The 23,371-nt window shown below is 34.6% G+C and overlaps 1 protein-coding gene and 2 long non-coding RNA genes across 39 annotated transcripts in view; 1 reads left to right on the top strand and 2 right to left on the bottom strand.

The window, feature by feature from the left end:
* LOC125658761 (muscleblind-like protein 1) overlaps nucleotides 1–23,371 on the top strand; it is a 126,377-nt gene that overhangs the window by 53,710 nt on the left and 49,296 nt on the right. For 5 of the 37 annotated variants that reach the window (XM_056150085.1, XM_056150105.1, XM_056150071.1 and 2 more), the window contains 2 exons: nucleotides 7,984–8,049; nucleotides 9,135–9,260. The gene's annotated coding sequence lies outside the window, so the exon portion shown is untranslated. Of the gene's footprint in view, nucleotides 1–5,667; nucleotides 8,050–8,278; nucleotides 8,382–9,134; nucleotides 10,127–11,900; nucleotides 12,028–13,111; nucleotides 13,281–13,859; nucleotides 15,866–19,251; nucleotides 19,322–23,371 lie in introns of those variants that run through there. The other 32 variants (XM_056150118.1, XM_048890159.2, XM_056150115.1 and 29 more) reach the window with 27 other exon arrangements.
* On the bottom strand, nucleotides 1,464–5,097 carry LOC125658764 (uncharacterized). The gene is made up of 2 exons (XR_007363803.2): nucleotides 4,959–5,097; nucleotides 1,464–4,882 (listed from the first exon to the last, which is right to left on the bottom strand). It is a non-coding gene; the product is annotated as an uncharacterized LOC125658764 (long non-coding RNA).
* On the bottom strand, nucleotides 9,144–13,618 carry LOC130050335 (uncharacterized). Its single transcript, XR_008798762.1, has 2 exons — nucleotides 11,757–13,618; nucleotides 9,144–11,670 (listed from the first exon to the last, which is right to left on the bottom strand). It is a non-coding gene; the product is annotated as an uncharacterized LOC130050335 (long non-coding RNA).

The raw sequence follows: 23,371 nt of genomic DNA, 5'->3' as shown, positions 1-23,371 counted from the left end.
ATGTAGGAAAAAGGTGTGCACAGGGTGCCGTGGTAAACCTTTACATGTTAAAAAAAACCAACATAAGTCTATACAGTTTTTCATAAACTGTTATCAAATTTACACTAGACAAATGCTGTGACTCTGAGTCGGGTGTAGGTGTGAGGAAGCTATTGCCAATGCATTTATTTGCATCATCTGCATGATACAACATTTGCAGCAATGATATAACATTTAAAGCAGTCTGTCGGACCATGGACTGATCATGTTAGGGCCAGGTTAAATATATTCATGGTTGCTTCTCAACAGGGACACAAACAGCCCAACAGACAATAGGTCTGTGATGACACAGTGTTGAAGATTTGCTGTTTATAACCTTGCATGCCATTGCCCTGCCTGGGGCCCAGTGCTCATGCCCAGACACTACCAAAACCACTTGAAGTGCTTACACCCAGATACCACCAGAGTGAACTACAAACCGATGGAACTGGCATCAATACTGGCAGAATAAAATCTTCTCTGATGAAAGCAAGTTTTGCATATTAACGCTGAAAACAGGAGAGTCTGGTGCAGAAGAGGGGAACATTGTGTTCATGAATGTATGGTTGACACGGACTCCTAAGGTGGCCTTAGTATTATTAGTTGGACTTTTCAAAAACTTGTTGTCTTTCAAAATATTAGTCCAGGTAAGAACAGTAATTGGATAATGATTGCATGATACACCTGACCTATTTCTATGACCTCATTTTGTGTCACATTTTGCTCAACATCAGAATCGCATCTTTCAACATGACAATGCACTGTACATACGCGTAGGACAACAAGGGCAAACCTGGAATAAAAATGATGTAACAGTCATGCCCTAATAGTCATATTTTTACATCCAGACTTAACCCCCACTGAACATTTATAGGAGGAGATTCAGAGACAACTCGATGACTTTTATCCAAGGCTGACAACTGCGGATGAACTGAGAGCATCCTTCTGACAGGGTTAGGCAGTCTCCACCTAATTCACTCCATGTGCTACTGTGATCAACACCATTGGAGGACGTGCATGTTATTAAGTGGGAACAATTTTATTACATAATCATCGAAAGACGTCCTCTGAAATGCATTTTGTGCTTCTATTGTCGTCATGCTTCAAATGTATAAAATGGTTTTCACTGAAATTCAAGTTATATTTTTGTGATAGTGGTATGAAAACTTCATTACTATACACATGGATGAGACATTTCTTTTGCAGCTCACTATATAAGGTTTGGACAAAGATAGCAATAGTATGTCAGAAGATTATTTTCAAAATTATGACAGCAACTACACTTACATTTTAAAAATGAGTGGTGTGTAATTTTATCAAAATTGTGGAGAAGTTGGCTACAAAAGAAGCTAAATTTCAAAACGGTGTTTTAGGGGAAAAAATTGGGGGGCTGGGGGACATTTATCAAGTAACTGTTAAGGTACAATTGCTTGCAATGAGGTTTAGTAGGTTACAGTTTTGTTGGGCAGGTTCAGTAATGATATTATTTATGTCTGGGTTGGTGTGCAGTGATCGACAGTCCTGATAGACATAGCTATCTGCCCAGTACAGTGACCCCTGACAAGGTCACTCACAGAGGGCACTGAACTTTTGGATATGCTTGATTATGGCCTCATATTTCACATCTCATACATATTTTTTTAGACAGAAGGTGAAAAAATGATCCTCCTCCAGTTAATTTCATTTTGTCAACATTAGGTTTTATCACCAGCCTGAAGGTAAGAAATGCTAAGAAGAGGGCAATATTCCTCAAGTTAATTTCCCAATCATTTGGGGAAACATTCAATGTATATTTTAGGTGGAAATGATTTGACAGGTACTTGTTAAAAAGCCTTTAAACAGCTGCAATCGATTAGCGTAATTAAGTTAAAATCCTAAAACGTTGAGGTCAGCCTCCAGTGGACATTTTGAGATGATTGGTATGAGGCAGGTGATTAACAGAAATGTGGTTAGGATGCACTGCGGATGCAGGTACTTGAACTAAACAATAGCTACTGTGTCCCACAACAAAAGCCGGCTTTGTGTGAGGAATGCCAAGTAAACAGGAATATTATTGATAAGTATGTGCTTCCACAACAAACAAACATTATGGGGTCTAGTGGCTATAGATCTATTTATTGTTTATGTGTTTCACTCGGTTGGGGGTGCAGTGGAGCTGGTGGTAACAGTAGATGAATCCTAACCAGCATTGAAGGGAGACTTTTAATTATATCTGCATAGCTTTTGAATTAATGATATCCACATAAAAAAACACAGCAGGAATAAATTGTTCCTTGCCTCAGAAAATGATGTGAAGAATGACCCATGTATCTAAATTGCCAAAATAAATTTCTTGACAGTTTATAGATTTATCAACCCCAATCCCCCATGGATATGTTGCTTAATGGTAGCCAAAAGCCAAAGAGAATAGTTATTGTTTAATTCATCTCTCAGTTGACCAGTGACACTACAGACTATCATAGAGGTCTGAAACAATCTTATGTATAATTGTATTCAGAGAGGGCTCTCTAAGTTTTTGAACTTGTACCCAATCCTATTGATGTTTTATCAGATTAATTATGTTCAATTCAATACATTGAATGATGGTAGGTAACTTGTTACAAGCATTAGGTTTTTTGCAAACATTGTGATTAAATCATTTATTTTGATATATGATTGCATCATATTCAACAGCATATAATATCTTGTATGAAAAATATGTTTTTATGCCCCCACCCCCCCACCCCCCCCCCCCCCCCCCCCCCCCCAGATCGATCAAAGATCGGGGAGCATATTGTTTTTGTCCTGTCTGTCATTTCATTCTGTAATTCTGTCTGAAACTTTATCCTTGCTAATAACTTTTGAACAGTAAGTGCTAGAGCTTTGATATTTCACATGAGTATTCCTTGTGACAAGACCTTTCCGTGGGTACCAAAATATTTGACCATGTGACCTTAACCTTGGAGTTTGACCTACTTTATGAAAACTTTAACCTTGCTAATAACTTTTTGAACAATAAGTGCTAAAGCTTTGATATTTCACATGAGTTATTCCTTGTGACAAGACCTTTCTGTTGGCACCTTGGCATTTGTACCTACTTTTAAAAAACTTTACATTGGTCATAACTTCTAAATGGTAAATTAGAGCTTTCATCTTGCACATGACCATTTCTTGTGACAAGATCTTTCTACTGGTACCAAGATATTTGTCCTTGTGACATTGGCCATCTTTGGAATTGGCCATTATCGGGGGCATTTGTGTTTTACACACACATCTTGTTGAAAATTAAAAACATCAAATCAAATACAGTGGAGCCTCGTTAATCCGGACACTTTGGTTTCCAGCAAAATCGTCCGGATAAATGAAGCGTCCAGATAACTGAATCACATATTTTTTATCTTTACATAAGTAACCAATAAGCTTACTTTATTGATGCATAGTGAATTAAACACATTCTATCATTGGATTTAACCATTTGCATTAGTAAATAAATCATAATAATATTAACATTTTCATACATTTCAAAGCTCTAAAATTGAAATATACGTGTCCAGTGTATTTGCCTATGCTTACATTGTACATGTACATGTATATTAGCACTACAAATAAATATACAAAACTGTGTACCGTATGCACTATAACAAATAATGAAGCACTATATGTAACTGTAAAGAAATCAATCATTAGTAACTAACATAATCATTTTATACTTCAAACATTTCATCACACTTTTACTTCTGAAAGAGGCTGGCCATTTCCATCTGTCACGATTCACGGGTTCGGCGGTCTGTCTAAACAATATTCATCGTCCACAGTTGATTTAAGAATTTCATGTTTGTCATGTCGGTTGACAACATCTTTAACCAAAATTCCATCTGCCAGAGTTTATATTTCTTATTCTATAATTATCCAAGCCAATATCGGGAGAACAAAATCATTTAAGCTCGTAATATTAAGACCTACTACTGCTTTGATCTAGCCATGCGCACCTATTATTTTCATGATGCGATAATAACGGAACAAAACTCGGGTGAAACCAACATTACGGGTACATACAAAATTTAATTGTCATTTTTCTTAAAATGGTAATTTTCTCACTTCTACCCAGAGTTTAAAAATTCGAAAGCAATAAAACTCTACAACATCGTAACAAGAAACAATCGTACACAGGTACATTCTACATGCGTGACATTCTAAACATTAAAAACTTACTACATATACATGAACATGCATGTATATTTCACGCAAATCAGCAGTATAAAATCCAGAATCTAAAAGTATAATCTACACTCTCTATATTTGAATAAGCCGATATTAATTTACGAATCAGTACAACTGATATGTGTAGCAGTTCAACCAAAAAAAAAAAAAAAATACATCATCACGGCATGATGTTTATAATTTACTTTAAAATACTATTAGGCTATTGATCAAGACTATAAATTAAAATGCTACAGATTAATTTACAAAATTCAACACTACACGCAATACAGATCTTATGTGCAAAAATTGACAATACAATAACTCGATTGGCACGTGCTATCTAACTGACATATCATCACACACCACCTAATTAAAGGGAGGTGTTGACGGGGTACAGGTAATTGCTTCAATTAGACAGTTTGGCTTGTTTTCTTTATAATTTACGCCTTGCTAAAATTGTCCGACACAGACCTTCCCTCAAAAAAATTACCGTCCGGATTAGTGGTACAATTTTCAATGCATTTTAACGTTTTGTAGTAAAAAATGACGGTCCGTATCCGGAACGCGAATTTCCGGATTAATGATGCAATATAACGGATAAAAATTCCATTCCCTAGAAAAATCGTCCGGAAGGTGAAGCGTCCGAATTAATGGCGTCCGGATTACCGAGGCTCCACTGTATCTATAAAATAAAATTATATTTATTTTTAAAGCCAAACATTTAATTAACATTAGCTATATATTAGCTATTTACTGACTTGCACGGTTGTTGCGGTAGAGGGTCATTTTGTGGGAGGAAACTGGAGTACCAAATGAAACCCACGTGTCTGAGCAGGCAACCGCCTTATACCCTCTCGCTTACAGCTTCTGCTGCTGGTTACAGGGATTAAATTCCAGTTGCAGCGGTTAAACCACATCACTACCCAGACACAAAATGTCCACACAATGCCTTTGAATTCGTATAGATTTGTATTTTATATTTGTAGACTTGACTCATTCCTTCCGTGTTGATGATCTATCCTAAAGACTCACTGCTTTAGAAGGAGTTGGTCCTTTATGTATGGATATACTAAAGGTGGAATGGGTTAGCTATTTAAAAATTCAAATTAGTTCGGACCTCTTCTCTTGATTAAGCTGAAGGCATTGCAGAAATAATAATGCTTGCATTGAAGTTTTTTGTCAAACAAATGTTAATTTTTTATTTACGTGTTTCAGTTGCCACAGTGATTATCGTAAGTAGGAGGTCTTCAGTTATATTACTAGAAGCATTGTGTGAGATATGAAAACTAAAGTGACTGTCCTATTTAAATTAAATCACCATCTACCCAAAGCGAGTCCGTAGTTGCAGAGATATATAGCAATCCTCTGAATCGTGTGAAGTATTAGCCAGTTAACAAAAAGGTCTTTACTAGCAAGAGTTGCTGTAAACTTCCTGACTGAGGTGTGAAATTAAGTATTTCCTGTTCCTGTTCAGTGAATTTGCCGAGTGTTTGATAGCCCGTACTTCTTCCTATTTTGTTGGATGCTGACCACTCATAAGACATTGTTGAGGGATTAGTAATGGGCTTGTTGAAGTAGGGGTCGGAATTTAACTTTTAAAAACTACATGTATATATATATCATACACAAATGCAAAGTACAATCTATCTGTTCTATATTTCTCTCGTTTAATTATTAAAAAGTATTTTATACACATGAAGAAGGAAGAGATAGGTATGTAACCGGTGACACTCAGGAAACCAAAATATTACAAACTCATCAATTTTTACATATAAGTGGTCGCCATCGGGTTCAAGAATTCAAGGGTGTGTGGCTCAACAGCAGATAAACGTCATCCTTGTCAATGGAAATCAAAGTGTACTTTACTTACTGCTGATTGTAGAATACCACAACATGTTTTAATGTATACCGAGCTTGATGTCAACAATTGCATTTTTTCGAACTTAAGAATAAATCGGGGTATCTAGATAGGATAAGACTTGTCATCAGCAATTATGGAGTTCATTGGAACAGATGAATGATGTCATTCACTGTTTTCATATTCATTTAGACTGTTTGTATAGTGCTTTATTACAACACTCAGGCAGCCTGTAAGTTAATAAGGACTTAGTGAGTCTTGTCTCCAAGTTAGAAATTGTCGATCATCCTCAAGTATGTACATTATAAAAATTTTGACATTGGGTCAACATATATTCAATGTTGACCAACTGGTCCAGCATCAACATGATGTTGGACCTGTAATCATTATGAAATAACTTTGCATCATTTTTTGGGATAGATGAGGTGATCATTGTTTGGAGTATGTTGTAATTTTAATTCACATAAATAGCAGACAACTTCTACTCCAAAATCAAGACAGTCCATACAATCTGATGATAAATGATTGAATTACAATGTATTCTCTCCTCCTTTCCACACATTTAAAAGCCCTATGCGATATCATAATGACATATTCGAAATGAAGCAATTCCCAGGCCTGTATTTCTTGAAAGAAACTTAAGTTAAAACTTGTACTTAAGTCTGAGAATTTGTTCAATTTTTGACTGCTCAAGTAAAAAAACTCGAACTTAAGTTTGAGATTTTTTTGAAAAATCCAAGCCTGGATTGGGCCTCCACCTTGCATCATGCTCAATACTGCAACCTTTTCATGGTCAATTTTTATCTTGCTGGGACACACACTAGAGGAACTGATATTGGTACACTGGAAATTCATGGCAATTCTTTAACCTGTAGGTTATTACATAATAGACAAACCACAAATGAAGGCAGATAGTAAGATTTTAATGTGAATATTGTATCGCTCTCCGAGCACAATGCCTTAGTTATTTCGGTGGAAGTGATTGGACGAAGGTTCAAGGAAGAAAAATAGCTACCCAAAATACATGCACCTTCCAATTTTAATTAATAGAGCTGTCGCATAGTCAAACCTGTATTTCTTCACACTGTAAAAACTAAGGAGTGACTTAAACTCTTGTATATGAAAAATTTACAATGGGTGTGTCTGTTTGCTGGGTTTTTTGTTTTTTTTTTGGTGTGTTTTTTTAAGTAGATAATCCAGCTTGTGTTCATTGCAAGGCTAAATGTGCTGCCCAAGTGAGTAGCAGCAGAAATGTCAAATATGGATTGTGCAATATCGATCTTAGAATTATTTTCAAAGTGATTTATTGTTCAAAGTGATATTATACTGTATACATACAGCTTTGAATTCACTCCAGGTTCTTTTCATGGCTTTTTGTCAAAATCCACTTTCATGCAGTTTTGAATTAGAGGTTTTGGGTCTCTTTTATCATCGCAACTTTAAATTCATGGTTTTGGCAATACCGGATATTGTGCAAATTTTAAACTCCATTGAAAAAATAAATATTTGATATACAAGTAAATGAAGTGATTGAGAGAAAATTAAGGAGCATAAAGCCTGATATCTGTCTTGTACATATATCTATAAAAACTGTCAAGAAGTGTGTTCTATGAATTTTGTATTTTGGAAAAAACCACAATAAGCATATTAGCATGAGTCTTGCATGTGATTATGACCTTCATGGGATTCTTGGAATGGAAAAAAGAAAGAAGAAAAACAAGGAAAACAACCCAGATATATATCTGTATGCTGTGCCTCATTAGAAAAAGATGAAGCACTGTCTGGATTTAACTAGAATTTTGACAGGGCTCTTTAATATTTTTACACATTTTAAATTCTTAAAGTGTGATGGATTTCAATGTTTGTATATGTAGATAGATAACAGTATAATATAGAAAAAATAATTTTACCTTTAATTTTTACAGATGGCTAGAAGATTGATCCAAGAGTAAGATATCTAATGTGCAATCCAATTTAAAGAAAGAATTCAGGTAAATATCCAATTAATATTTATAACTATAAGTAATTGAAATTTTCCTTTGGAATCGAAGCATTTTTGAAAAAATACACACTTGCATTTGTACCCTTATTTCATTAAATTTCAGCATTTGCAGATTGGCAAAACCTTTCATGAAAGTTTGATAAACAGATTCATCATAATTAATTCATACCTCAAATTTAGTTTGCAAAAGTTTTTCATGCAGTATATTTGATTTTCAGTGGTGGATTTGGGCGATCTGATACTTTATAAACTATAGCCAACAATAAAAACGTGATGTAACCTAGACACAGTCAACAAACCAATATTCTGAAATCGATATTGGTAATAGTCACCAGAATATTTACAAAATTTTCTGCTGAAATGCCTTCTCAGACTCCAAGTTAATTTAAATTCATTAATTAATCTTCATATTTTACATTGCCAAAGTAAACTTGATCTCCTTTGAATCCAAACAATTACCTCCTTAATTTTGTTTAAATTCATAAGAAATAATCTTTCTCAAAGGACAAATATTTATGTAAACACAAATTTTCAGAAAATGGGACGAAAACATTCCTGAATGGCCGGTAAAGCTGAAGCTTCTGTTCAGAATGCATCAGCAACCATGCTTTATATATAGATCGTAGAAAATAAAACCTCATCATTGATAAGAGGATTTATATATAGACTGACTTTTCTTTGAATTTTATTAAATTCTAGTATTTCTGTACTTATCTTGAATGATATTGAAAGAATGAAGCATTCCGTGTGATGGCATCCAAAATATTTTAATAGGGAACAGATCTATAAAGGCATGGCATTTCTGTGTTTGATAAATCTTTCTCTTGATTCAATGACTAGGTGATTATAAGCATATATATTTATATATTATCTGTGTTACTAATGATTTGCTATCGCTGTATCAAGTCAGAAATAGGCCCACTGCTAGCTTCCTTACAATAGCCTTCTTGTGGACATCTGCCTGTGAAATAAATGAAGTCTGTTTGTATGCTCTGCCTCATTTAAAAAAAATATTGTTTAGTTTGAACCAATCAGAATCTTGGGTTTATTTATAGCATTTGACGTTGTGTCTAGGTTAATTTCAGTGTGTTGAAGACACTTTTAGAGAGAAAGACATGGCAAAGTGAAGTGAGATTGACTATTCATTGTAACATGGTGATTCCACTGGCACTAGAGATTTTCAGACAATGATTTAGGAAGGTAAGTGTGTGCTTTGATTGGTTGACTGAGGTTCAGTTGGACTGAAGTATAGTGGGGATATTTGACCTAAATACATAGCCAACTGGCGGGATTACCAGAAGACTGTGGTCATTTGGGGTCACTCGAGGACATTGGCTAGCCATGTATAGGCCTACTCTTTATTATGTGGTCAGTGTCATTACCTGGGCCAGTTGACCAGCAGAGGTTTGGAGGGAGAACAATTTCTGGATCACAAATTGAAAACTGTGATCTCAATCTCTCTCCTTCTCCCATTGATTTGTGGGTAAAAAGAAATACAAAAGAAAAATGTCGTCGGGTCTGTACTTTTAGGGCTTATAGTGTTTGGTTTTATATAGAGGACTGCTTATGTGTAGTGGTTAATGGGTCGGAAAGGAATGAAATGAATAACAAAATGCTGATTTAATCTTGTTGAAAAATAGGGGGCAAAAATCAGATAGGGTTTCTCAGAGGAGGAGAGGAAGTAATGGTTTTGTTTTTTCCTCAATTGGAGAAAAAGATTTGCACAGGTAGATAATTCTATGTGATACACACGTGACCAAATGAGAAAGAAAATACATGCGCATTAACATTCACTAGAAGCAATCACACATTTGACTTGTGTTGTAATATTTGATCCTGCATGCTTTCAGCGGTGTAGATGCTCCAGCTCTTAATGGCATCATTTTCCGTTTCCAGAACATTATTGAAGGTTGTGTAAAAGTGCCGGTATGCGTCAGGGAAAGGCATCTCGTTAAAACCATTTTCCGTCTACCTGATTTCTGTAGGGAAAAAAAACCTTTTTAAAGAAAAACAATTTCTAGTGATGGACATTTCCACATTGAGGATGTGGTGACAGGATATTTTGGGTAAGCATGGTTGCCCACCCTATGTCATGTTTGTATTGTTGAGAAATTAGACCTGGTTAATCACGTTGATTGATATTCCATTTCAGAAATGGTACCTGTTTGAATTTTGGTCATGTAATTTAGGAGGTTCATAAATAGCATGTATATTTTGTTTAAAGGAAGTATACAAGTGGTGACAAGTCTTGTTTTTTTTAGTTTGCCCAGGATGTGGTTGCTGTTTATGAACAGCTGATAATTAATGAGCACTAACGATCGGGTACACTTGTGATTATTGTTCGTAGAGTATCGAAAACTGGTAGCACTTGGATTTCCTGTTCAGCAATTACAATTATTTCCTTGCCAAAAATTAAAGGAAATAATCGGTATTATTCCCTCTCAAGTGAAAAATCCCATTAAAAAATCAGTATAAGAGATTACAAAGATAATCCCGGATTTAAAGAAAACAGTCTTTACTTGTTATTGTTGCATTTTTGACGTGTCTGTTTATTGCCTGTGATTTTAAAGACCAATTCAAAAACTATAGGAACAAAAAAAGCTGTATGAGCGTGCAATCATAGTGAAATCTAAACCCCCAACATTGATCCGCAATATTCACCTAATCACCTGAGACACCTGAGTGAGGAAATTCGCTTTAGACCCGAGCCTCTCCATTTTCATCTGTGATATATTTGAGCCACCATCTCTGTATCTCATGGGGAATGAGATGATCAGTTGATATTTTGAGATTTTTTGAATACATTCTATTGTGGTATATCCTGACCAATGTGAAAACACAGGGTTGATAACCCTTCTGGATTAGGTGATAGGAAAATCATTGATTTTTAGAAGTTAATGCAATGTATAGGGTCTTGTTTTTCATAGGCTAGGAGCGGGAGTTCTGGTGTTTATGAATATTTTATCCGTGATTCGATAAAATATTGAATTAGAAATAGTGAACTTTGTAGACACTTGATGCAGCTGTGAATGTTTAGCGCTAGCTGCCTTACTTACTTGATTAATAACTGTGCTGCAGAAAGAATATCAATTAATGGCTTCATGTTAATTATTTCTAATTGTTTTTGTAATGAATTATAACGTTTTCTACCTTAGTAAATTCTTTTATGTGCTTGAAAGGTTAAAGATTCTGTAGGAAATATAAACAGATTTGGTTATGTAATAGGGATCGCTGTAGAAAGTTGACATCAGAAAAAGAGTTTTATAGTCTACTTACAAATGATACCTATACTTTTTTATTATTAAAATTCAGCTCCTATCAAATTGTTCATCAAAGCTCTTCAAAATTTGTAACAGTAGATTCTCTGAACAATCTCTTCATTGTCAATTGCAATAACATGAGAGCTCACAAGAACACACAAACCCAAATTGCTGTGCTCCAAGGGACTTGAATTAAAAGGAATATATACTTCTGATTTTGTGAGACAGCTGGATTTTCTTAGATTAATACAAATATTAATTGAGTATGATGAGGTCTACTGTAAAAGTGGTTTTATCAAATGTGAATGTTAATACCCGGAGATGTCTCAGTCTCTAATTATCATTGAAAACTGGAACATTTTAAAACCAAATTGGTTTTATCAAATGTGAATGTTAATACCCGGAGATGTCTCAGTCTCTAATTATCATTGAAAACTGGAACATTTTAAAACAAAGTGGAAAAATCTTTGGAAAGTGAAAATGAGATATTATATATATTAAAGAACAATCTTTGAAAAATGAGAATAGATATACATGTAAATTGAAGAGAAGAAATTTATTTGTAAAATGATGATTATAGGTTTCTTTGTAATACATGATGATCATTGGAATAGTACAATTTACAACTGACAAAACTGATCAGGAGGACTTGGTCATTAACAGCAGCTGGAGATTCAACCATCGAAGACAAAATTGTGTCAAAACAAGTATCGGAATGTTTTTTAAATTCTTATATTTTCCCCTTAATGAATATTTTCATTATGTATATACTGTAGAAATACTTTTTTCCGCACGGTATTAATTTACGCTATGTACGCGGTCACAAATTTTCCGCGGAAATTTATCCCAGCGTACTTTAAAGTAAATGAAAGACATTAAGTGGCAATCTAAGAAATCCGCCCTATTTTCTACCCGCGGAATAAACAGAAATTGTGATTCCACGGACTTATGAACACGTGGAAAAAAGTACGTTTACAGTATTCAAAAGCTGGATTAATCTCTAATGTTTTACTACACTTTCATTTCTCTTTCTCTCTCACTCACTCACTCTCTCTCTCCTCTATTAAGGAAGTGAAAAGTACAGATTTTATAAAATATCATTCAACACAGGAAGAATTTTCTGACAGGAGGAGGAAATTTTTAGCCAGTATTAATTCCTCTTTTGTAAAGCTGTATAAATAAATGTACAAAACCTATTTCACAACTTTAGTGGCATTTTTAAGTATGCAGGAAATCAGGATATTAATAGTTCAGATTTCTTCAGAAATTCAACAAGGAGATATTGACTCTGTAGTGAATAAAGAAATGTCTTTAAAACTACGTTTAACAACGGGGTTTGCGTAAATACAGCTTTGGTTTTATAATGTGTCATATTCGAAGAACCATGTGGTGTATTTAAACAAGATGAAAAAGTCTACACTGCAATAGAAATAGCAAAAAAAAAGTATTTGGATCCAGTCTTTCACGTAAATGGAATAGGTATTTCATCATTGGTATGAATAAAGGGGTTTTACAAGTCACTGAAATGTAAATCTATGTAAGGAAAGGGGTTATAAGAATGAAGCTCTGGTCATTTGGGGATTGGATTCGACTGGAATGAAAAGTATTTAGTGAAGGAGATGGGTAACAAACAATTTTCAAGTCAATAGCAATTATGTCCAAGTAAAGCCCAGTAGACTGACTTATGGAGTCACCAGTTCAGCCATGATGTTTAATTTTGGTAGTGTAATTGATGCCAAAATAATTTAATGGCAAACCTCATCAAGAACCCTACAGTCATTGTTTTTGCAGTTCAAAGTCTATGACGGGTTTGCTGTATAAGTAGGGATAATGACTACTTGGCCAACACGACAAGACTGCAAAGATTTCAAGCACTATGAAACCAGTTTTTGGGTGAGCTGTACAAGAGTAATTTCATTGGATGGTTTCAGCCCACAGCAAGAGGTTTCATCCAGACCTGGTACTTCATATTACTATGTGTAATCCCTTGTCATATTTAATTATCCCAATTGATTAGGCACACTGCACTGGTCAGAACAGGAGCCTTGTGTTTGAAGAAAAGAGGAAGATGTTTAGATTGGGTTAGTCTATGTCAATAGTCTAGGCTGATCATGTGACAATGTCATGGAAAAATGAAAGATGTTCCGGAATGCTGTTTGCCAAGATTGTTCAGTTGAGCAATTTTACCAACAAGGCTGTTACAACTCTTTGTTCTGGGTCCTTGCAACGTTTGCCCTCTTGTGGAACATTCTCAAATTTTCTTTGCTTTCATGTCAATAGATACTTAATGAGAAAAAAGACAATCTTGGATTTATTGCAGACTTGTAATCTATGTCATACAGATAAAGAACATCAAGTGTCTCCTGGTTTCACCCCAAGGCAAGGAAAGATTTCTGATCCTGGACATGATGATAATGCTTTGGTATAGAATTGTAGAAGTTCAGTTGATTTTTCTTACCTTCCTTCCCTGTAGTGCCATACTAACTGCCTGAGAGCAATCCCGTTCAATCGGGGGGGGGGGGGGGGGGGGGGGGGGGGGGGGGAGTAAGGGTGGTGGTTAAGTGAGGTAGCCCCTGCCCTGTGCGCTTTTTAAAAACATTCACATTTTAAAACGTATTTATTTGTACCAATTATGCAAGGTTTGTTCTTCATTGCGCACAATATGACTGTACAAAGAGATTGCCCTGTCATTTGTATCCTGTTACATAACCTCAATCATTAATGGGCACTCCAGTGTCATTTTAACAGTAGCTGATTCAGAATATTTGGACGAATTTCCTTTTGCAGTTGAGGCGTTTGATTAGAACTTGTCATAAAGTGGAAATTCTATCTTCTCATTAAGGAAAAAATAAACTTTCGTTAAAAATAAGCTGACGTGCAAGGCTGAAGAGGCAGTGTGCCCTTTAATTTTTCTCCTTTCCAATCAGTAAAACATGAAGTGGAGAGAATTTCTTTTTTAAGCTTTTGCGTTTTTTATTATACGAACAGTCAGGATTTATGGAAATCATAAATAAGTGGCTACCATTTTAACCTGACATCGTTAATCAATTTCAAGTCATTAATCAGCCTTTTATTTTCCCCACTCAGGGGTTTCTTTCAATGATTGTGTAATATCACCGTCTCAGGGCCTCTGAAGTCTATACATTGGGGGCTTTCTGTAGACTACATTAGATTCCCCTGTAGTCTGGTAAATTAGAATTACATGGTGATCCGTTGCTGGGCAAATATGGAAGAAACAGAGACATGACCGGAAGAGGTTTGTCGAGATTCATGTGCAGAGCTATCGTCTTGAAGACATTTATCACCCATTCACTGCACTTGCTGTGCATCAAGCAGTTCCTGGAACGGATGCATTATTTTCTCCATCAATTATTTGTTTGGATTTTCTGTCTAGGCCACACAAAAGCACTTGTACCCTTTTCTCTTCTCACTCCTTTTTGTACGACTGTTTGTTTGTATTTTAACCACGTCCACAAAGATTAAAAAATTTATACCGCACCAGATTACGTCATTGAGTCGTAAATTATGTAAAGGCTGTAGACATTGAAGAAAGCACCTGCACAAAATTTGCATGAGGTTTCCTAGTGTGTACTGTGTTGTGTGGAGTTTCCCTTTAGTCAGATTTGCATGTCAGTAACCTTTTGTGTGAGGAAATTAATCGTGCATGATTATAATGGACTGGGGACGAACCTTGGTTGGCAGATGTAGCAATATTTTTCGCCATTTTTGTGTGTAGGGCTACGTTTTAGGCAACAGATGCAGATTGACCAGTGTTTGATCTTTGAACTTCAATCATGAACTGCAGTCTTGGTATGATACTAACAGTTGGACCTGAGTTATAAGTTATAACCCTTAGCTGATAGTACAAATTAATGTATCTCTTTTTTCAGTCTGTAACACCACAGCAGCCACAATAAATATAAAAATTATTTTCCAATCATAACTTTTTTTCATGGACAAACTGAAGTCAACAGATTCAGAATTGACTTACACAGACCTGATGTAAAATTTGTGATATTTATCATCAAATTTAAACCGCTGCAGTGCAAGATTTTCTAGATTGTCTAGATGATGTGTCTATATTCGAAAGAAGAAAAAAAGATATAATATTGTTCAGGAAAACATAATTAAGATTTATTGCCACGATAAAGGGGCCCATAATCTGGAGGACATGGACGATGAAAGTCTAGACATGCTCAGAGCTGATTGTATATGGAAGTCAATAGCCCTAGCCTTAGTGAATTTATATGTATTAATCAAATGCTAATTTGCTGTGTGTTACAGCTTTGTGTTCATCAATCAAGCCTGTTGACACATATCAATTCTCATTATGTTGTAGTATGACTGACTGTATGATTGTAGCACAAACAACAGATAGACACTAATATATTGGATTAACAGGCTAGAAATTTGCCCTTCTCCCTCCAGCCATTACCCAGAAACTAGTGACATTAGACAGATGGATTCTCCTTGCTTAGGAAGATTATTGATTTGGGGAGATTTCATTAACTCAGGAATCTACACACCTGTGTCTGGGAGATGCAGGTATTACTTGAAACGTGTAGATAATCATTCCATATAATAGTAAACAGTGACTGTGCTGAGATTAATGATTTCTCTTTACTTTGGGTGAAAACGAAGTTCGAAGTCGTGATTGATCTAAACCTCAACAGTTGCGAATCATAACAAATTCTGGAGTCTGGTGAATCACTGGAGCAGCAGGGCTTTCTCCATCTGACATGCCCAATTAATTTTCAATTGAAGTATTTGTAGGTATAAACAACTAATATATTGCAAGAACTATCGTAAAAATAACTGTAAAAGTATGAATCGGACAAATGGACAGTCGGACACTGGCCAAAATGATCTCTAAATGTTCACTCCTCAGCCATCGCACAAATACTAAGTGTCCACTTCCAGCCATCACACAAATACTAAGTAGAATACTGATGTCATAAAATGTGATTCATGTTTTTTGACAATTCCAAAATGACTTCAGTTCTTGCACAACGTTTCTACTATATTTTTTTTTCCAAAATTATTTTTTTCATTTCAATATATTTCTATATTAGGCCAAGTAAAATTAATTAGTAGATTATCATTCCCGCCTGCCCCTCGAAAATCGCCCCGCCCCAATTTTTTTTATTTTTCAAAATTACGATTTCCAGATATTTTTATGTCCAGTCTGGTATTGTAAACGTACTTTGTTTCACTTTGCCTTTTAGAAACCCAAATACACATATAATTATGATTTATAAAGCCTTTTTTCAATGTCGGAGAGAAGGCATTTTCGAGGTCAAGAATAACATGGCGAAAAATAAAAAATAAAATCCCTTCCACCCGCCCCATTTTTTTGTGAAGTTTGAATGATAATCTACTAATTAATTTTACTTGGCCTTACAAATCGCATTTTCCTCTATGAACGAACCAATTTCAGCGCACGATACAATCCGTTCACATTGACTATGAATGGATTATGAACTCGTTTAAAGCACGCGACAGAGAGCATAATTATTTGAAAAAATACAACATGTGTTACAAAGATCTCACAAAGTCACACCTCGGATTAAGATTGTGAACTTAGTGGATTATCATCCCAATCTTGTGGTCTCCTACTTCCAAAATACAGTGCATCGTGCAATGTTAATAAAAGGCAGGGTGAGACGAAGTGTGACGTCATGTGTATGTGTTGACGTACGTCACAATACGACTGTGACAGAGGCGGATCTTAAGAGTTCATTTTATGCAACAAAATATTTCATGACTTATAGAAGCAATGTAAACTAACGGTGCTTTAGTAAATGAATATAGATTAGTGTGATCCACAGAATTTGTCTCAAATCCAAATCCGTTCATATTGACCATGTACAGCTTAAAAGTGCTGTTCAATTGCAATTCTTAAATGAAGACTGTTCTTGTATGATTTTCAAAACTAGATTTTAAATTTTATTGAAGTAATATTACCATATACGTCATATATCAGCCTGGGTAGCTCCATGGCTAGATCTAACCAGGAGTGCACTGCAAGGGTCTCCCGGGGTTCAATCTCTAATTGATCCAAAGATTTGTCTCCTCTTTTATGCTACATTAACTTAGTTGTCCATATATACAATTTATAATACACAAGAGTAGACATTACATTTTTACTTGCAGGAACTATATCAAAATATGCTATTTTAACTAAAACAGACCTGGTAAATAATTATCCCAATGGTAAATAATTATCCCAATGGTAAATAATTATCCCAATTTCTTTTTTAGACACCAGATAGGATACAAGTGAATTGTAAAGGAAATGTCACAAAAAAATATATATAATTGTCTAATGAGAATTATTGCATCTGTCCTATATTCATATTATCATATTGTTCAAACTGCATAGTATGTATCACCAGGAGAAATGATGTGGTGACTTGGAAGTGCTTGATGAACTATCATGTGACACAACAGACAGACATTGTCTGTTAACTGCATGTATTTGATAACCTTTGAACTTCTACAGGAACCACCTTCAGAGAAGATAAGATTTTATTCTTCTTATTGTCATCCACATTCATTCAATCAATCCATCAAGACTGGAACTCTGCAACTCGCTCCCCATAATGTGAATCTGCCCGTTAATTAAATAAAGGAAGTTCAGTGTTTATATTTGACCAGTGTCTGTAAATTAAGCTGATATAAAATCTGGCAGTTTCACAGTTGACTGTTTGGATGTTTATTCAGAGACCATAGTCTGAAGTACTTTAAATGTTTAATAGTCAGATCCGTCTGTTGCAGAAATTCAAAAGACTTTAATCCTGATTAAGAGTTCATGGCCATGATTTTTGTGTGTGGTGTTTTTTAAGGGTTAGTGCAGTGTGCCCCATAGAAGTTTCTGTACAGTGATTTTATGGAATCTCCAAATGGACTTTAAATCTATCCATTGAAATCTATAAAGTCATTTAATTTGAAAATCAATTGAACACATCCCATAACATAAACAGAATACTAGGGTGTATATTGCTTTCTGTGTCTGGTACTACAAACTACAATATAATTTTGAATTATATACTTTAAAAGTTTTAAAATTTATGAGTTAATCAATACTTGAAGTTAATTAATACTCAGAGCATTATAATTTTATGGCTATATAATGAATGACTTTAGGCAGTTGTAAAGGTGGACAAGGAGATATTTTTCAGGTTAAAATCAATGGAGAATTGAATATATTACTGTACATTGATAATTTAAATAATTGAATAGTACATATTGTATAGTGTTTGTAGTTCTAACAGTTAAAAGTAAATTAATGCATAATGTTGAAATCTTTTCAGAGTTATCTTCATATGTTTGAAAAAGAGGGCTGAATTAATAATTTGCATGATTTTTATGGCGGTGGAGTGTAAAATTTTATCTGTGACAGAATTATTTTTCAGAAAAATTTAAAAACAGGTTCTGGTAGTTTTAAGCCCCATTAATCTCTATATGGCATAAAATTGTATAATGCTTCTCTGCATTTAATTAATTCTTGGTCCAATAAAATGTCAAGAAGGAGGCAGTATCATATTGTACCTTAAGAATTTGTCTACCCGTAATAGCAGTGTGCAAAAAACGTGTACAGTAATGAGAAGTAAACAGTATTAACTTGTTTCATGGTATAGAACACACGAAGAATATCTTTTCCTTAACACAGTATTCAGGTGAATAATAGCTTTTGTCTGCATGTTCCCCTCTCCGAGACACTTTAGGAAAGTATTAAATATTTTAAATTGGGTTTTTAACTTTGCCTTGTTCTGCATGCATTAACCGATTATAACTATTTGTACACTGCGAGTGTCATCGTATATTTATAGTCGCAAGATGTGCAGTTTTACATGAAGCAATGATAATTTCAGTAATAACTGTAGATTAACCTTATGAAATATTTAACACAAGACCATTTTGCAGGGAAAAGGACAACACACCTTTGATATATATACGCGATGAAACAGTTTTATGCATCGTAGACGTTAATGCACAATGGTATGTTTTTCAAATGTATAGCCTGGTGCTTCTTTGCTAATAACCTTAAGTTAATGAATGTGATGTCATTGATTTTAAATTTCTGTGATCACCGTTATTTTTGTATACTCTAGACAAAACAAGAGAGACTCTATGACTTCATTAATTCTTTGAAGTGACTGTCCAATCAGCTTAGTGCAAGCCATATTTCATTTCTATTAGTTATTTTTGATACATTTTGAACTCAGTTTGAGCTGAAAAATTGCATGGGCATCATTATATTGACTTGCACTAGTGTGCTGTCCTGAAAAATCGCAGGAGAAATTTGTGATGGTTTCGTGTTTTAATGGGAAATTTTATTTATTTTGCAACATATCCTTTGCCAATTTGGAAGTAAATAATGTATAGATATATTGCGTGTAACTGATGGCAACAGTGTAGTTGATGACAACATCAGAATGTCGCCCTACATGCAGAATTTATTTATATTTATATAAGTCAGCGCTGCAAGGCACTAGCTGTACTGTTTGATACTTTGAAAAGTGAGAACATAACTACAAAGTTGTGATCACTGGAATATAATTCTGATTTCAGTCGTACGTAACAATGAATATATTTATCCTTCAATTTTACTGTCGTTTTAAATGCATCAAATGCCACTTGATCTCATCTCGCACTCTAATGATTCTGCATGAAAACTGTAGCCAACAGTTCATGCATAAAATTGAACACGTGATATATTCTTTTTTAAAGAATTATATCCACTGTTGATAGGTGTTACCTATTTTTACCCACAGAAGGAAATATAGGTTTTTTCTTTTCATACATGTTTCTGCCAATCAGATTCAAGTGATTTTCTACATGGAAGTATAAAATATAATGTCATGTCCTTTAAAGATTTCCTTGTTGACATTTTTGTCAATGTACATCCATTATATCTTGAGATTACTAGGATGATAAATCTGATCTACTGAAGTATTATTTCAATTATATTTTTCTCCTCTGCCCAACTAATGAAAATTAAAACCTTCCACATTTCAAAATGGATAAATTGTTAGTTATAGAAACAGCATTTTGAGTTAACTCGGGGCACCTTGTGTTTAAGCATATGCTAAACTTGATGTGATGTCTTTTTTCGTAATTGTCTGAGAATGTCTGGCCTCGGTGATATACTCTTTATGAAAATATTCTTGGAATGCAGTAACCAGAAAAGTCTTGCACATGTTGATAATCTCCATCTTGATATTTGTTGGAAAGAAATTTTTAAATAATTTAATTTTGATCTCTCTATATTTTCAAATGATATGCCAATTGGACTTTAGTCTATACATAATGATGGTATGAATTGTTCAAGTGGCCACTGCTGGGAGAGAGAAAAAAGGGTCAAAAAGAAGACTACCCAGATAAATTATTCATGGTTTTCAGGTCTATTGGAAGAGAAAGTAGCCATTCAACATGGAATTTTAATTTCCTCTCCTGCTGCCTGCCACTCATCAATTTTGGGTCACACTGACATGTTCATAAATCGGTACTCTAGAGCACATGATGTGTGCTAGGGCCTGTTCACTACAAAAACAAAGAGCTGAGAGTTGCAGCATACTTGTGTAAAGTTTGTATTTTATGACCCACAGGTTAATAGCCTTTTTTTTACTAATGTGAAACACATTGTCCGTTTCCTTTCCATGAGAAGGCATGCACTTTTCACAGGGGGTATACTGCCTAAAAGTTTCTTTATTGGTGAGAATTTTTGTCTGTTGATTTATTGTGGTCACATGAAATTCTCTGTGGAAACTCAGTTTCACTGTTTGTGACGCAGAGTATATGCAGGTCATCCTTAGGAAGAGGTGGAGCACATGATTTGTTGCATGGATTGTGATGTTTGTTAGCGCTTTGTTAATTTTTAGTTGAATCAAGTATGCAGAATATTTCAGAAGCACACGAGTGTTAAGTGAAGGAAGTGGCTTTTAACATGGAAATGTTGTGTTAAAAAAACATGTCGTATCTTCAACAGTGTCAGGCTTCTTTAAATTTTTACTTATACAGTGGAGCAGGTTGATCAACGTAAATCATTTCTATATCTTATCTATGGAAGGAGTTTTAAATTTTAATGCTAAATCATGTATGGGTTGTTGTTTTTTTTCATGGTTTTAAAAAAGCATGAAAGTGAAAATATTTTGATCCTTTTCCAATCTTTCACATTCTTGTATTGCACAGAGAAGATAGACAAAAGAATTGGTATCTTTCTATGAGGGATATTGATGATGGCACTCAGAGTTATGCTGTCAGGTTTTCACTGATAAATCAAGCCCAACTTTTTTTCTTTCTGCGTCTTCTTCCTACTTGCATTGCCAAAATGTTTCATGTATGAGTGAGTACCATTCGGCATTCCTACAGCAAAACACAAGAATGCTGCTCTCTTCGGCCTGTCTCTTCTCTTGGCTTGTTTGCATGTTCTTGTATGTTTTGGCATAAAGATGAACTATCATGATTAAATGTATAAACAAAGTGAAGGGGGGGGGGGTGTTATATTTAGAGATTAAAAAATTCGGATGAGCATGACTTGGAAACTTAAAGTTTTTCTTTTCTCTATTTTTCAACATTTTTTTGTGTGTGTAAATCAAAAAAGCACCTATGACTTGATGGGAACTCGAGATAAAGGGGATTTCATTTAAGTTAATTATTATGTAAGCAGATGTGTTCCTAAAATCTTCACTGAACTACTGAAGGCATGAAATATTCACTTGCATGTGCTGTTCTGTTAATTAGCTGTATTTTGATCAAGGTATACAAATCATTACATGCAGACTTCCTTGAATTATTGATCTTGCTGTCTGATATATTTTGTCAATAAACATTTCCAGCCGGTGCCATTTTTTTGTTGTCTAGATAGCCCTCTAACATTTAATTGTTTCAGTAGCCAAGTATTATAAATGCAGTAGTGACTGGGGAAACCCTTCAGTGAAGGCTTGATCCCTGATTTAATTATATATTTTCTGAGTACTGTATCATATTAGCGAATTCAGAAGACTTCTTATAGATAATTTTTGTATGATATTTCTTGTTCAGTCAGTGATAGGGTTAGAGATTGCATCAGAAGTACATTTCTGCAGAATTTTATTCTCAGTAATATACTTTTATATGTATGTGTGATATTTAATTGTAAAGATTAATTCAATCATTTTCAATAATTTTGTTATGCCGAATATTGAACTGTTTGGATGAAATAGAGGAGTATTTTTAGTGCACTTTTTTTCCAATACTTCAATCCATTGTGATCCGTGAAGACATGGTGAAATATAGAGTTGCTTTCATTAGAAGTGACCCAGTTATTTTTATAATACGATGTAATTGTTCAGTTCTGTACTTAAAATGTATGTACAATGTGTATGTGGCACGTGTGATAAGATATGAAATTTAATAAGTAAGGACGGTCATTCTGTTAATGGCTAATCCAATTACATGGTACAGCCATTCCCCAGAAATGATACAATTGCGATTGTCGCAAGGATTTCATCAGCATTTATCATTTTAGTTTTTAGTTATACATTTTTACAAAATTCCTATAATGATAATCTAGGGAAGGTAGGACGATTTTTTAATACAACACAAATTGTGGTATTCCTTGCTGCCATTTAGCACTTTTATGTACCTGGAGTTTTTGGTGTCGCCTAATAATTTAACTTTATGATAATCTTTTACAAACTTTGAGATCTTTCTCTGATCTAGAATTATAATTGAGACGAAATTTTGAACCATAATCAAAAATGTTATTATGCCCGATTATGCTTTTTTTAAAAAGCTGTTGCCTCCATATTTTTCCTGACTTCCTTAACCGACGACTAGCTTCCCAGAAACAAAACATTAAAACTAGGAATGTTTTGTTTCTTTAATGTTTAAAGACATGTACGTACATACATGTCGTGGATATAACATTTATAAATTTTAAATGGGACCGTCTTTTTATCGTCCTTTATTTTATGGCAGATGTGATGTTGCGTTTTGATGCATGTCTTCCGAAACACATTTTTGAATAAATTGATCGATTATGACGGCAAATAACAAGAGATAATG

The sequence above is a fragment of the Ostrea edulis genome, chromosome 9, assembly GCF_947568905.1.
Source record: "Ostrea edulis chromosome 9, xbOstEdul1.1, whole genome shotgun sequence".
Lineage (NCBI taxonomy): Eukaryota > Metazoa > Mollusca > Bivalvia > Ostreida > Ostreidae > Ostrea > Ostrea edulis.
The sequence above is the reverse complement of the archived record's forward strand: the minus strand, read 5'-3'. Positions and strand labels throughout refer to the sequence as shown.